This window comes from Ranitomeya imitator, chromosome 3 (assembly GCF_032444005.1).
Source record: "Ranitomeya imitator isolate aRanImi1 chromosome 3, aRanImi1.pri, whole genome shotgun sequence".
NCBI classification, from domain to species: Eukaryota; Metazoa; Chordata; class Amphibia; order Anura; family Dendrobatidae; genus Ranitomeya; species Ranitomeya imitator.
This window is the reverse complement of record NC_091284.1, coordinates 205,590,202-205,607,248: the sequence shown is the minus strand read 5'-3', so window position 1 is coordinate 205,607,248 and position 17,047 is coordinate 205,590,202. Positions and strand designations below refer to the sequence as shown.

Sequence of the window (17,047 nt, the reverse complement as noted above, 5' to 3'; positions counted from 1 at the left end):
ATCGCTGCATACCTGCCTGCCATGCCTGGGCTGGACGCTGAGTGCTGTGCACAAGCAGGACCTGTTTGATGTCAGGAGTGGGCGGGCTGGAGCATCATATGGCAGCTCAGAGCCCTCCCTCTTCTTGACATCATCACAGGTCCTTCAGGCTCTCCACTAGAATCTGCAGCTTCCTCATAACCTGTGCTGTGGAAAGGAAATGAGGGAAGGCTCTGTGTGCAGTCATGGGATGCTTTTACCTCACCACAGTGTGGCTGGCTGACACATTTAAGAGGTTAGTCTTTACAAAACACAATAAAGCACTCTGCCACTCCTTTGGTGAACTATAACTCCCAGCATGTCATAGGATCTGCAGGACATGCTGGGAGTTATAGTTCTCCCATGGGATTTTAAAGCAGCACTCCAGTGTTATTTTGCAGTGCTGGAGTGGTGCTTTCAATATAAGCCCTGTGCCCCCATTCTTATACTCACCCTCCAGCATCTTCATATAGTACTGTACAGACACCACACTGGTCCCGCAGCTTCCAACATAATAACATACTATTATATATAATAACACCACATATAATAGTATGTTATTTATGTTATTAAATATTTTACCACATTTTTTTGCTTCAAATATTTTTTTCCCTATTTTCCACCTCTAAAACCTGGGTGCGCCTTATAATCCGGTGCGTCTTATAGTCCGAAAAATACGGTAGATAAAAAGTCGAGAAGCCGAAATGAATAGGAGTTTGTCTTTTTCACTGATGCTTTTTTTCTATTTTCTCGGTGGTTTCATACTACTACTTTTGTGTGTAGTGGTCTTTGACTGCCTATACGTCTTTAAATAATCCATGGGATGAGAGAACATAACTGGTTAATAATATATTATCAGTAGAAGTCTCATACCTTTTATCTTCTTACTAGCTACTAACTAATAAATCTAATATATCTAAAATCTTAAGATTTCTTGTCCATTTTTCATAGACTAACAGGTGACGGATCATGTATCTTGCCCTGCTTTGTGTGACAATGACCAAATAGAGCAGGGGGGGACAACATTTTCAATACGACTTTGAGATTTGTGATAAATTTCTCATCCCTTTAGTAATCCGGCCAGTATGGAAAGGCCAATGCATGGAAAAATATTCGCTGTTTCTTCCTCTCATTAAACTCCATACTCATGAGGGCTTCCAAAAAATAGCTAAGAACAGCTAAATCTATAGTAAAGGTTACAGCTTGACTACGGTAATTTATGGTTGTGAAGCTAAGAGACTTTGCTAAATAAGTCAGAAATATAGGATCATTAATCAAAGCGTCTCAAACCGATGCAAAATATCTGATACAGTAATATAGAAGAAAAAAGCACATTTTTATCAGGACTACGTTCCATTGATCACTTAGAAGATGGCAGAATTTAGTCAAAGTAGTGCTAAAATAATGCAGAAGGGCACAAAGAGGAATTCAATAAATCACTGAGATGTTAATTAAGTCTCATTGGTCTCATGGAGAGGCTGAAAGCCAGAACCTTACCAAATGAATTAATGTTGCAGAAAGTCTTGTGAAAATTAGGTAGAAGGTTCATTTTAGGCTAAGTTAAAAATTACCCTAGTTTTATCCCGAAAAAACGAATGATTTTCATCTCAATTGACATCTGCATGGCATTCATTTTTATACATTAGCAGTGGATACATTTTACAATTTACAATTTTCTATATTAAAGAATTGCAATAAACCAGTAAAAATTGGATGATAAATGGTTGATCCATATGGAATGCGCACCCATAGGCTTGAATAGTCATCTGAGCAGCCCACTTGAATAACACTGAAGTGCTGTCAGTTGTGTGTAGTATGTTCCTTTGGACGCCCTATAAATATATTTCGCTACCAAAAACTCTATGTATGAAACTCTCTTTAAAGAGTTTGCATTTAGATTTTAAGTGATCCCTTATCCACAGGATAGGGAATAACTTCCAGATTGCTGAGTGTCTTTGGAGAGTCTCTTTTTAATAAAGTAGAGGTCGTGGATTCACCCCACTACTCCATTGAATTTCATTTGCTGGAGATAGCCTTTGGATCCCCGGCAATCAAGTTATCCCCTATCCTTCGGTAAGGGTTACGAAACAAGCTTGGTGCCAACTCGTTAAGATGCATTTGAAGGGGTTATCCACTTTTAGAAAAGTAGAGCCTAAATATTGCTTGCCATGTAAAATAAGAAAATCAGATAGTACTCACCTTCCTCGAATCCATCACCAATTCTCCACTGCTTCTCTGATCTCAATGTTTTGGTTGCAGGCAACATTAGTGTCAGGTGATGTCACTGCTTCAGCCATTTCTGGTACAGATTCTGCCTACAAAACCATAGGCCCTGTTTGCATAGCTAACCACAACCAGATTACAAGTTGGGAATCATTTTGAAGACAAAATATTGTCAAAAATGCCTCTGATAAATTCGCCATTGTTACTAAAACACAAATACATTCTTTCAACTGTAAACTTGGAACTTGGAATTAGATTTCAGTTTTCTAGCACCAAGCATGCAATAGAATAGTGTTTTAGAAAATCTAATTTCACCCAACCAACATTCACTGTTCAAACTGGCCTTGGGTGTCCTGAACATCCTCATATACTGTGTGCCTATGAGGCTGTTGGTTTCTTGTCAGGGGACCTGCAATCTGTCCACTGTATTTGGACCATGAAGGTTGGACATTTGAAACTGAGCAAAGGTGTTCTATTTTTTTGCACTACTGTGTAGTTGTGGGATGAAAAGGGGAAAAAAGACTCCTTATAAGGCTGGGGTCACACTTGCGAGTGCAATGCGAGAAACTTGCACAAGTCTCTCACCTCAATACCCGGCACTGCCACTGGTTCTCAGGAACAGAGCATTCAGCTGCATAGAAATACATGCAGCTGCACACTCCGGTCCCGAGTGCCGGCGACGGTGCCGGGTATTGAGGCGAGAGAATCGTGCGAGTTTCTTGCATTGCACTCGCAAGTGTGACCCCGGCTTAAACGTGAGTTTGATGCCAAAAGTTTGTGAGACTCTAGGCACTGATTTATCGCATTTTTTTAAGTTAATTTTTTTTCTTGTGAAATTCATTGACATTATTTGCACCAAATTCTTCAAAAGAGCAGGTGTAGTTCATGAATTTTGTTGAAAATAAAAAAAACTCTTTATTTCTGTCTTTAACCTGTTTTGTGACTTTTTATCGCATAAAGTTTAATTTTCTGTTAAAATATTGCAAAAACTATGCCCAAATTTTAGGCATACATAAAATCACTCCAGGGAGAGACTATAGTACTGTTCAACAAATTTAGCGAAAAGTCACACATGAAGAATTATGTGAATATATGTATAAAATATCTAGAAACTGTAAGCTCCCCCCATAATGAAGATCTAAAAATCAAAACAAAAATATAAAAATCTGATTTAAAGAAAGGCGCAAATGGAAAGATGAATGTGGCACAAACAAAAAAAGCTTTAAAACACTAAAAACTCAACAAAAAGCTTGAATTACAAGCAAGCAATCAAAGTCTTGATTTATGAGATTATTAATTTGTTACATTAGTGAGTTTCTGCTGTTTTCCATGGTAAGTAAAGTATACTCTAAGAAATATATGAAGTCGTTACGCTCGGGTCGGTAAAGCCATGGGCAGTCCGTGCATTGTGGTCCAATATCAAACGGAGAACCATGGGCTACTTCATGACTCCTAAAAATGTATAAACTGAATTGACTGTATTTTTAAAGGGACTCTGTCACCTGAATTTGGAGGGAACAATCTTCAGCTATAGGGGCGGGGTTTTAGGGTGTTTGATTCACCCTTTCCTTACCTGCTGGCTGCATGCTGGCTGCAATATTGGATTGAAGTTCATTCTCTGTCCTCCATAGTACACGCCTGCGCAAGGCAAGACACCCGAAAACCCCACCCCTATGGCTGAAAATTGTTCCCTCCAAATTCAGGTGACAGAGTCCCTTTAATGCCATTTCATTGCATGATATGCTTTTTGAAAAATATTGCAGTTTTGCATAGCTCTTAGTCCCACAAGCTGCCGTTCTATTACATTTTTAGCACAAAATCATTATTTGGTATATTTCTATGATACATACAAAGTAGCAGTTGGCTCAGACACTTTAAGAGCCATTGAAAAATAATCTAATTTTCACAAAATGAATCACTCGGTTTTGTTTTCTTCTGGAAAAAAAAAGTCCCAAAAAGAAAAATACAAGCAAGGCAATAAAATAAATGAATTATACAAAGCCGGCAGAGTGCTGGCGTGCATCTTAAATTCCCCAGGCTCCAGTTAGTGATAGGTCATTAAAGGCAAAGAAACCTGAGTTAGCACAGTGACAGATTAGCAAACCATTGCAATCAGTGCTCCACAGGTTCTGTTCAGCCTGGTAAACAGAGTGCCGAATTTATAGCACCCTAGGCCCTATGTTAACCTTGCAAAGGGAATGCAGTAATTTCCACTGTGCTGGCCTGGAGTTGGTTAATAATCGTTAAAATTCTGTCCACATTGCATTCTCTGTCTTGTACTATTTCTCAATTGCTTAGCTGGGAGATAACCATAGAAGCAGAAACTCCTCTGTATGTGCGGCTAATATAAAAAAAATAATAATAAAATAATAGCATGACCCAATATTGCATAGCCAATGGATAATAACTAGTGATGTATCGGGTTGCTCAGGTACAAATTTAGTATAACGGGTGCTCGAGATCCATGGTCGAATCAACACCTCGCATGTTTCGCGGCTGTTACACATACACGGGCACTCCCCGCATATTTATTATTATGGCTGCATGGTGGCTCAGTGGTTAGCACAGCAGCCTTGCAGCGCTGGAGTCAAACCCCACTAAGGATAACATCTGCAAAGAGTTTGTATGTTTTCTCCGTGTTTGCGTGGGTTTCCTCCGGGTACTCCGGTTTCCTCCCACACTTCAAAGACATACTGATAGGGAATTTTGATTGTGAGCCCCATCGGGGACAGTGATGATAATGTGTGCAAAATGTAAAGCGCTGCGGAATATGTTAGCCCTGTATAAAAATAAAGATTTGTATTATTTATTGGCTGTCTAACAGCCTTGAAACATGTGGTGCAGGGACTCGACCATGGCTCTAGAGCAACCTCGATACTCACTCAAGTGGCGAGCATGCTCGCTCATCTCTAATATTATCCCTTTTCAGTAAAATCGAATCAATACCACTACCTCATAGCAATATCTACAGGACCTGATTGACATAACTATTGTCTTGCGCCCAGTGAAAAAATTAGTATCAAAACCCCCATATGCCATTTATAACAGTATCTTATGTAGTAGAGGGGCTTTCAACTTTCTGAAGAGCTAGAATACGGCCAGGGTCAAACTTTAGATTGCAATGCTAGAAACTCACGCATTCAGCTCCGGTCCCGAGTGTCGGCGGCAGTGCCGGGTATTGATGCGAGAGACTCGCGCGAGTTGCTTGCATTGCACTCGCAAGTGTGACCCCGGCCTACATGTGCGACTTCTGTTTCATTCCCCCTATAGATATAAACCTGTTCCACTCTTTTATAAATTGAACATTACCAGTCTTTAACTAGTGTTTATATGACTTTCACATTCCATATATGTGTTTAGCATATGTCACAGCACATTTTCCTTCATATACTTTAGTGATATCATTGTATGCTGTGCTTTATCAGCTTCTATTTCCTGGAGACTAATACCAAAATGTTAGGCGGGGATAGCTTAGTGAAAGATAACATTCTACATTCTGTCAGCCTCGCTTCCCCCTTCCTCATTGTGTCTTTCTGCTGCTTCACATAATGATATTTGAAATCCCAGCACCTATAGTTGTCGCCCTGGGACTATCATATCTCATTATGTTGTGTAGTGAAGTGCTGGCATGATTTCATGTTGGGAAATCCTGACAGAACATTGCTTTAAGCTTTTTACATAACCATATGTATATGTAACAGCAGCAGCTGCAGAGGAGGCTTAAGTTGATTCAAACCTATTTCACAGGATATAGAACATATTATTTTTTATTGAATAGATAAAGATTGGCCAGGTCTACAACCCTACACCTATTATTTCACTGCGTTGGTCAAGGGCTTTATTAGTACGCTTGCCGCTAGTCTATCGCTTTCAGTCATGACTCTAATGAGTGATTAGAGAGAAGGTATCTGCCTAGAGTACAAGGCTAAAGAAAACATGGACGATGACAAAATGTCTTTAAAAATATTATTTTCCCTCATTACATTCTGAATTTTTAGAGACATCTTTAAAGGAGACTTGTCACCTAATCCGAGAGCAGCATGATATACAGATGAAGAGCTATTCAAGCTATTCAAGGGATATGTCATTTACTGGGCTGCTTGTTGTAGTTTTGGTAGAAATCACTGTTTTATCAGTAGGAGATGAACACTAAAGGAGTATTAATCCATATGCTGAAGAGAAAAAAGGGTGGCACTCACCGTTTCTAAAATCCAATCTTTATTGGTTGTTTTTATCGGGCAGAAAAACATGGTGACAGATTCCCTTGAAGATTGATTTGTATCGAAAGCAGTACCCATCGATTCATCATGATGACTATAGGCTTTCAAACAGTAGTTCTGTAGTTTATTTTTTCTTTTCTGTGCTGTTGTGTTCTATTTTGTCCTTAGACTGAAACATTAACAATGTACCTTAGTAGTTCTCGTACATGTAATATACATAGTAAGCACATTCTTTGTAGGTCACCAGCTGGGCACCACGTCAGTAAAGTCCATTATATCCTTTAATGGTTACTAAAGCTTTCAGGGTATGGAATAGACGTTTCTAAAAAAAAGAAAAACTGATTGTGTTACAGTATTTATTTTTTTCTCCTTGAAAATCCAAATCACTCATTAACACTATATCACTTACATGGCCATCAGCTTTTGTGTTGGCCAAAAGATTTTTAAGCTGCCACCACGACAAGGTAAACTCTTTTGGTAGTGTTTTACTCTATACTAACCTATTAAAAAAATCTTAAAATATTTAATACTATTTTTAGGTATATTTTTCTTTTTCTTTAAGAAAATGTATCACATATATTACATTATTGTATTCTGTTTCTGGACATTAATGGAAGCTGCTCTCTTGTCTGTTTTGAGATATGGACATTGAACACTTCTGGGATCCACTGATCACAAGAACGGAACCTCCGTAAATTTCATTGCCCACTGAAAAGAATGGAGTAGCTGATTAGGCATGTGTGCAGTTGCTCGATTGTAAGGACTCACATGTCAGATTTTCAAGGAGAATTTTGGTGTGGAAAGGTTCTTTCTCAGCACAGCTGCAGCTAAAACCCACTGCTTCTTAATCCTCATCATTGTCTCCCATAGAGATGAATCGGAGACAAGAATGAAGCGACCGCTATGGATATTCAGCAGAATGTTAGGGTGGCTGTTCATGCCAACTTCTGCTTGAAGGTCCGCCATGTGAACAGGTCCTAACAATTATCCCATGTGTTGTGTATAAGTATTAAGTTGCTAGAAAATCCCCTTTAAGACAGGCAACTGAACCTTATTGCAGGCAGGCAGACAGACAGCAGTCAGTATGGTTGAACTTAGTAGTATTTAGTAGTTTGCAGGAAGGCAGCAGACAGAAATGGCCTCCAACTTCACACTGCATGAGCAGGACATCATGCAAGCATAGTAGCGGATGGGTGGGCCAGTGGGTGGGCAAATGGGAGGTCAGATGGGTGAATGGGGGGTCAGAATGGTGAGTTGATGGGGAAGTGGGTGGACGGGCTTGAGCACTTCATCAATTTCAGACCCTCTTCTCCTGCAAAAATTATGCCGCAAGGGCCCGGGGTGCATCAGTAGCTTAGGAACAGAGAGCAGTCTGGCAGCTTTTGACATCTCTGATGTCAGGCGCCACCTACCCCCTCTGCTGCTGCCATACAATGTAAGTAGCTGGGACCCCGGGGCTTAATAAAGAAAACTAACGTAATTAACTCCAGCTTCTCAAGCAGTTTGCCAGGCCATTTATACAGTGGCTTGGTTGTGCTGCCTTAGCGTAGGCGGCGCAGCATGTCTGCTTCTGCTCACCAGGCACCATAAAGCTGTAATGACAGTAATACTCTGATGTCTGCCCTTATAATCATTATTACTAAGGATGAGTGAGTGTACTCATTACTCGGGTGTTCCCGAGCACGCTAAGGTGAACTCCGAGTATTTGTTAGTGTTCAGAGATTACGTTTTCATCGCCTCAGCTGAATGATTTACAGCTACTACCCAGCCTGAGTACATGTGGCGGTTGCCTGGTTGCTAGGGAATCCTCACATGTAATCAAGCTGTCTAGTAGCTGTAAATCATTCAGCTGCAGTGATGAAAACTTAATCTCCGAACCCTAACACTCGAGCAACGATCCCGAGCAACGAGTACACTCACTCATCACTAATTATTACTCAGGCTGGAGTCACACTAAATGTGTAAAAAATCAGTCTGTTTCTTACTGCCTATAGTCACACGAGAGTAATGCAAGTGTCATGTGAGTATAATCCGATTTTTCACACCTACCATCCGATTTACATCCAAATGTAGTGAGATTGCTATCCGATTGCAATGCGATTTTAACATGAGATTTTACATAGAGTAATTCTGTAAGTCATTTACCCATAGCTTTCAAAGGAAATAGTCTTCAAAACACACATATCCAGGTGCTTCTGACAAAATTACATTATCACCAAAAAGTTAATTTATTTCAGTTATTCAATGCAAAAAGTGAAACTCATGTATTATATAGAGTCATTACAAACAGAGTGGTCTATGTCAAGTGATTACTTCTGTTAATGTTGATGATTATTTTTTTGTTGCCCCCCTTTTAATAACCATTAAAGGCTGAGTATACAGTTGTGAGCTGATATTAATAACCTGTGAAACTCTATGGGTATTACCCCCTTCCCAGGCTATAAACATCGGCCCCCAGCTGTCAGCTTTCCCTCTACTGGTTAAGAAAATTACTCGGGAGCCCATGCCATTTTTTTCAGAAAAATTATCTTTTATTAGTTAAATGCATGTACAGTAAGCTGCACACACACTGTACTAACTGTATATGTCACTGACATGTATACTGTATGTAATCCACCTACTCTATCCTGTCGGCACCTGTTGTGATTTTACTGTATGCCGCAGATGAATTGCTGGCTTTTCTTCTATCTATGTACAGCTGTGCTCAAAAGTTTACATACCCCGGCAGAATTTTTTTAAGAGAATATGAACGATAACACCAAAATGTTTTTCTCCACTCATGGTCAATGGTTGAGTGAAGCCATTTATTGTCAAACTACTGTGTTTTCTCTTTTTAAATCATAATGACAACCCAAAACAGCCAAATTACATACCCTGGTGATTTTGTCCTGATAACATGCACAGAAGTTGATACAAATTGGTTTGAATGGCTACTAAAGGTAACATCCTCACCTGTGACCTGTTTGCTTGTTATCAGTGTGGGTGCATTACAGCTAAGTGTGATTCTGTTACCAGACAGACTCTTGCATCTTTCATCCAGCCACTGACATTTCAGTACAGTGAGTCATGGGGAATGCAAATGAATTGTCAATGGATCTACGGGAAAAGATAGTTGCACTGTATAAAACTGGAAAGGGATGCAAAAAGATATCCAAAGAATTGATATTGTAAGTCAGCAGTGTTCAAACTGTGATTAACAAATGGAAAATCAGGGGTAATTTATACGCTCGTCTGTACTAGCATTATTGTCATTGGCTAATTCAAAGCACAAACAAATCTCTATTTATAAGAGGGTGTTCATACTTATTCAATCACATTAGTTTGGTTATTTTTATTTTCCACCTCAAAATGATTTCAGTTTGCTTATCAATGGATTTGTAAAACTGAAGGGAGTAATTAAATGTGGAAAAAGTGCTGAAACTTTTCCTTCTTCGTATGAAAAAACCTGGAATTTTAACAAGGGTGTAAAGATTTTTTATATCCATTGTATGGGAGTAGTTCACAATAAATGCTGAGTAGAGATGAGTAAACGTGCTCAGGTGCTAACTGAGTGACTTCGGCATGCTCAAAAAATGTGTTCGAGTACCCATAGTTGCATGTCTTGGGGCTGTTTCAACAGCTGCAACACATGCAGGGATAGCCTGTCGAACAGCTGCAAGACATACAACTGCAGGGACTCGAATATATTAGAGCACGCTGAAGTCATACGGGTAGCACCCGACTATGCTTGGATAACACCTTATCACGGTCAAATGCCATGGTCAATTTCTATTGTAAAACAATGGGGAGACAAAGAGCGCAATAGGGTCTTATCCACGTTACAAAGAGGAGAATATATACCAAAATTTGCTCACCTGGTTAGGATGAGATTAGAGCATATAGATAGTGGCTGCTGCAGATCCACAGGTCTTCACCGACCAGAGAAAATAATGTCTTCAAAAGGAGATTTGTAGTTAAAATTTTGCGCTGCTGCTAAGATGAATTTCAGGAGAGTAAAGTTGATTCACAGTGGTTTTATTTTGGTCAATTTCTGACATAACGCTTACGAGAAGCACATCATCAATCCCGCCCATCAGTGACCCCATCACATAATTACGGGTCACTGATTGGTCAGCATGACAACCAGATGTCTGCATAAAACCTCTATGGTTGTCTTTGCCGGATTGCTTTGAACGTTGCCTGGTGGTCGGCGCTCATAGCAAGTGAGCATTTCAGCTACATACATGCGATCTGATTGACCATGTGTGGCAGAGGCGATCGGAAAACTGCAGATTCTAGCCTCCCATGGAGACTATTGAAGTATGCAAAAAGTAAAAAAAATGTTTTAACAATATTAAAAGATTAAAAATTATAAAAATACAAGTTATCCCCCTTTCGACCCATTCAAAATAAAACAATAAAAAAATCAAATATACACAAATTTGGTATTGCCGCAATCAGAATCACCCTGTGTATCAATATAATAAAATAATTAATCTGATGGCTAAACGGCGTAATGAGAAAAAATTTCAAAACCTCAGAATTAAATTTTTTTGGGTCGTCACTACATTGCAATAATGAGCGTTCAAAATATCATATATACCCCAAAATGGTATCAATAAAAACGTCAGCTCGGCATGCAAAAAATAAGCCCTCACCCAGCCCCAGATCATGAAAAGTTGAGACGCTACAGGTCTCGGAAAATGACAAACTTTGGATTTTTTTCCCCCTTTAAATAAAAAAAACCTAGAAATGTTTAGTGTCTATGAACTCATAATGTCTTGGAGAATCATAATGGCAGGTCAGGTTTAGCATTTATTGAACATGGTATAAAAAAAGAAACAACTTTGGAATTGCACTTTTTTTTTTCAATTTCACTGCACTTGGAATATTTTTCCCATTTTCGAATACATGATATGTTAAAATCAATAGCGTTGTTCAAAAGTACAACTTGTTCTGCAAATAACAAGCCCTTCCATGGCCATATTGACAGAACAGAAATACCTCTGGTCATGAAAGGGTTAATAGTACACTGCTATTCCATTGCATTGCATATGCTATTAAGCAAACAATCATAAGTTCAAGTTTCTTAAGAGGACAATTTAAAAATGTGAAAAAGACATTTTAGAATATTAAAAAAATTAAAAAATATTATTTATATATATACTGTTTGACCATCAATACTTAACACACAAAAGGAGTAATGAAAAGACCGCCAAATAAAAAGAATATCCTTTATTAATCAGAGAGACAATCACGATCAAATAAAATATATAATATAAAACAGTAGGAAAAAGGAGGAAACAAACAGGAACACTGAGGAAAGGTTTGCAGGTCGAAAGTGTGACTTAGGGAAGCGAAAGAAATAGGCAGTCACATTCAGGTGCTCAAAACAATGTCCAATTGGTAACGCTATATCCTGCAGGGTGATTTGACCATCAACTTCAAATCAAATAATAAATATAAAACTATAAATCTCCCCCTTTTACTCTGCTACAAATAGTAAAATGTCAAAAATAAAAAATAACATATGGATTACATTATGGGTAACTGTCTAAACTAATAACATCTAAAAATCTAACAATATTTATACCGTAAAGGAAACAGTGAAATAAAAAATTACAAATATCATATGTTCCCCAAAATGATATCAATAAATTAAAAAAAAATAAGATCTTACACAGGTCAATCGACAGAAGAATAGAAAAGTTACGGTATTAAAAAAATGGCTGCATAAATGAAGATTTTAATTTTTTAACATCTTGAAAAAAACCTTATGTTTGGTATTATCGTAATTATATAAAACTGAATAATCATGTTCCTAGGTAATTTTTCACATACAATGAATGCTGTAAAAACAACCCCCCCCCCCAAAAAAAAAAAAAAAAAAAAAAAACAATAGTGGAATTGTGTTTTTTTTCATCAATTCACTCCACTTGAATAGTTTTCCTCATAAATGAATTATAGATTTGAACAAAAGCAAAAACTCTTTTAAGGCTATGTTGATGGAAAAATGAAAAATATTATGACTGATGCTAGAAAGAGAGGAAGAAAAACAAAAGCTCAAAACCGGAAAATTGCTTGTCCTTGGGAGTTAAATCCACTTTCGTCCACTCTCATAATCGCGCCTGTTGCGAGTCTTCCTCTTCTTTACTTATTGACTCGGTAATTCATTGCCATTTTACGGCTTTGAACAACCATTTCGATAGTTGACGTGGCAATGAGATGATATGTGTGACAGCAGTTTGAGCGTTGTGCTTGCCTTGTGATTACCAGGTTTCAACACTTTACAAAAAAAAGTCGAATCCCTTGTGTTTTCATTCGGTTTTATTTTTCAAGGTCTGTGTCGCCCTGTAAGACTATGCCATGAAGATATATTAACAGCAGGAGCTGAGAAGCCCCGAACATGTAATTTGTCTGGCCCGGAGGGAACATTTGCATATATACGGAGCCAGATGTTTGCACCTCTGCACTATGTGCTTGTGATTATGTTCATCCACTTCTGACACCTCTTGGTATTTTGTACTTACTGCACATTATTATATATTACACTTCTCCCAGCTAGTTTTGTGTGGAGTCGCCAATGCCCTGGAGGCTTGTCTTTCTTTCCTATCCATGGCATGTGTAAAGCAAATAATACAGCATTTCTTGTTTATTTTTTTCTTACATGTCTCTATAAAAATATGTATGCCGCCATTTGCAAATAGAAATATAGATTCTGCACTTACTAAACTAGGCAGCTCATTCCTATGCATGTTAATATGTAATTCTGTGCTGCTCCAGATGACTGCCGTGACATCCACCAGTATCAGTTTACAGTGATTCCTATGGGAAATCCATAACCTGCAAACTTAGAGAAAAGGCAGAAGCATTCTTACGGGAATGGAATGAAATTACTATGTACTAAATTGCTAAATAAACAGTAATTTCTTGGATAGGATTTTGTATAATAACCTCCTACAGGGAGATGAATCCACTTTATGGACCCCTGTAGAAAATTGAAAAGCATTGTGCTGGTATAATTGATAACGGGTATTAGAGCGACGCTCGTGTTAACCTTTCCTAGACTGCAGCTTGGGGTACATTAGATGGCGATTTGTTAGATGCCGACTCATAGTTTATGTTATTGTGTGTGTCATTTACAACTGAAGATAATTGTAGGAAAAGTTTAATTAAAATAAGAATATAACAATATAAAACTATACGATACAGTGAGGAAAATGATCATGTCTTCCCAAAACATGTCCAATTTCATACCCCAAATAATAATCGAAAATAAATTTCCTAATGCTGACAAGAAAAAAACTTAAAGAGGCTATTAGGTTACATGGTGTGGCTAGTAGGTTAGATAAGCACTTTAGTGGAATCACAATATGACAGAAACCTCCTTATAATGACCATATAGCCTGGACAAGCTCTGTACATGTCTTTATGGTCAAGTTTAATATTACTGATAATATTAGGTTTCATTTTACTACACTTAGGCCAGTGACTTTTAAGCTGCCAAAACATCCATCCAAATTTCAATTTTTATGAAGTGGTATCACCAGTCGTTCTTGTAGTTGCTCCACCAGCAGGCAGCTCGTAAGTAGCAGCCACATGAAGAATGAGCATGTCAATTATTTGTATTTATTTATTTTACTCACTTATATAATGCCATTAATTCCACATCACTTCACAGAGATCACTGGCTCACAAGCTAAACAACCTCAGTATGTCTTTGGAGTGTGGGAGGATACAGAGTACTAAGAGGAAACCAACGCAAAAACGGGGAGAGCATACAAATTTCTTGCAGATGTTGACTTGGGCAGGATTTGAACCCAGGTCCCTGGTGCTGCAAGACTGCAACCACCGTGCTGCTGACCATGTTTCCAAACCCTGAAGTGATTAAAAGAAATCAGAACATGTAACGACATTACCGTGCACTGTGTCCATTTTATCATCTTATGTGGTGCTTTTTCATGTGGATTCCAGTTGAAAATCCAACTGAAAAAGAGGTTGTGTACATAGCCTTAAAAGTAAATTAATGAGATTTATCTGGAACACAGAACTACATATTAGCCAAATTGGAGAGCTACTAGCAAAAATCAATTCTTATTGACCGAGGTCTTCCTTACATGATGCTCAATGTATTTCTGGTTAATTCCAGACTATATAATAGCTGATGATTAAAGGTTTCTGAGGCCAGACTCACAGTCATTAGTTAATAGCTTGTGTGGATTCAAACTATAATGTCGGGGTCACACTTAGAACTGCAATGCGAGAAACTCACGTGAGTCTCTTGCCTCAATACCGGGCACTGCCGCCGGCACTCAGGACTGGGGTGTGCGGCTGCAAGTATTGCTATGCAGCTGAACACTCCAGTCCTGAGAGTCGGCGGCAGTGCTAGGTATTGAGGTAAGAGACTCACGCAAGTTTCTTGCATAGCAGTTGCAAATGTTACCCCGGCCTAAAAAGGATCGTCTTGACACAACTATTGTAAGCATGTCTGCAATTACTGTTTTGTTATAGTAATTTGCATTTGGGGGTTCCTTAATAAAGACAGGAGCTTTGACAGAACCACAATGTACCCCATTGTAAGTGAATGGAGGTCTATTGAGGACTTTTTGAATCTATTATGAAAGATCTAACACATTGTCTTGGCTTGTGTAAACAGTAACCACAACACAGCTGTGAAAAAAGCTTTAACCCCCTTAGGGTACCATCACACAGTGGCATTTTGATCGCTACGACGGCACGATTCGTGACGTTCCAGCGATATAGTTACGATCTCGCAGTGTCTGACACGCTCCTGCGATCAGGGACCCCGCTGAGAATCGTACGTCGTAGCAGATCGTTTGAAACTTTGTTTCGTCGTCTAGTGTCCCGCTGTGGCGGCATGATCGCATGGTGTAACAAAGGTGTGCACGATATTGTATACGATGTGCGCATAGTAACCAACGGCTTCTACATCGCACATACGTCATGAAATTATCGCTCCGGCATCGTACATTGCAAAGTGTGACAGCAGTCTACGACGCTGGAGCGATATTGTTATGATGCTGGAGCGTCACGGATCGTGCCGTCGTAGCGATCAAAATGCCACTGTGTGACGGTACCCTTAGACATGAAGCTAATTTTGACCTTAATGACCAGGTACAATTTTTTTTAAATCTGACCAGTGTCAATTTATTCATTCCCATATGTCCTAAATAGTGAGCTTAAGACACTTCACAATGCTTAACATAGCCTAATATGGCTAATTATCATAAAGATAAGAAGTGATTTATTTACTGGGATAAACAAATATCTTTATTAGATAACAACAACATATAAAAACAATTAATAGAAAGGGCAACTGAGCTTCCAATAAAGAGGGGAGGAAAGCAGCAATTGATGGTATAATTCAGAGAGGTGGAGGGGAGGTGGAAGGGAAAGGTAGGGCTAGTTGTCGAAAATGTATTCCAGTATCAGAGACACTACTGTGTCTAGCAAATAATGACAAAATGCTCCAGTGAGCAATATTGCTTCTAAACTGAAGTTTCAAAGAAAATGCTAAATAAATGCCATGTGGTAGCCAGTGCCACTGGTACTGTAGGTCGTATCCACACTTACGAATTCCAGGGAGTGTAACCTGGCCAATGTGTGAATGTAGTCTAGGATCTGCTCCATACCATACTGATTAGAAAACACCCTAAGGAAAAAATCAGCTCCCTTCATCTTATGGATCACATAAATCACACATCCATAGTAAATAATTACAAAGTCATATAAGTTATTTAGATTGTTACCTATGGGAGAGTGGAACCAGGGTCAGTGTAACTGTAAGGCTGGCTGCGTTCCCCTCACATCCGACGAGGGCCGTTTTGAAAAATGCTTCTTCATGGGGCAATGTCAATTTATGTTGCAATAAATCTGAAATGCTTCAACGGATTCCAGCGATTCTGAGAGTATTTTTCATGACCTTTTGTACTTCAAGGTAGAGGTAAATTTTGGTAAATATATTTTGCATATATTTGTGAAAATATCGAACATTTTACAAATTTCACAATTTTCAAACTTTGTATGCCCTTAATTCAAATAGCTATACCACTAAAAATAATCAAAAAATAACATTGCCCATATGTTTATTTTATATCTGCATCATTTTTGACACATAGTATTTTTTGTTAGGAAATTAGAAGGGTTCAAAATTGATCAGCAATTTCTCAATTTTCCAACAAAATTTACAAAAGCATTATTTTAGGGACCACAACACATTTGAAGTGACTTTGGCGGGGCTGCATGTCATGAAATACTCAAAAGTGACACCATTCTAAAAACTGCAACCCTCAAAATCCTCAAAACCACATTCAAGAAGTTTATTATCTCTACAGGTGCTTCACAGGAATTAATGGAATGTGGATGAAAAAAAATGAACATTTTACTTTTTTTCTCAAAAATGTTACTTTAAGCCTAAATGTTTTACTTTGACAAGAGTAGCAGGAGAAAATTTACTCTAAAATTTATTGTGCAATTTCTCCTGAGTACGCTGATAACCTATAAGTGGGGTTAAACTACTACTTTGGCACACGGTAGGGCTCGGAAGGGACCTGTTTGACTTTTCAAACGCATAAAATAGAGTGCTG

General features: G+C 38.5%; 1 protein-coding gene and 1 long non-coding RNA gene across 3 annotated transcripts in view; one reads left to right on the top strand and one right to left on the bottom strand.

Moving 5' to 3' along the window:
• LOC138673131 (uncharacterized) overlaps positions 1 to 6,534 on the bottom strand; it is a 205,821-nt gene extending 199,287 nt beyond the window's left edge. Inside the window, exon 1 of the long non-coding RNA XR_011319811.1 lies at positions 6,441 to 6,534. This is a non-coding gene — a long non-coding RNA (uncharacterized lncRNA). The remainder of the gene's footprint in view (positions 1 to 6,440) is intronic.
• Positions 1 to 17,047, top strand: part of TAFA3 (TAFA chemokine like family member 3) — a 1,052,604-nt gene that overhangs the window by 34,600 nt on the left and 1,000,957 nt on the right. The window lies entirely within an intron of this gene.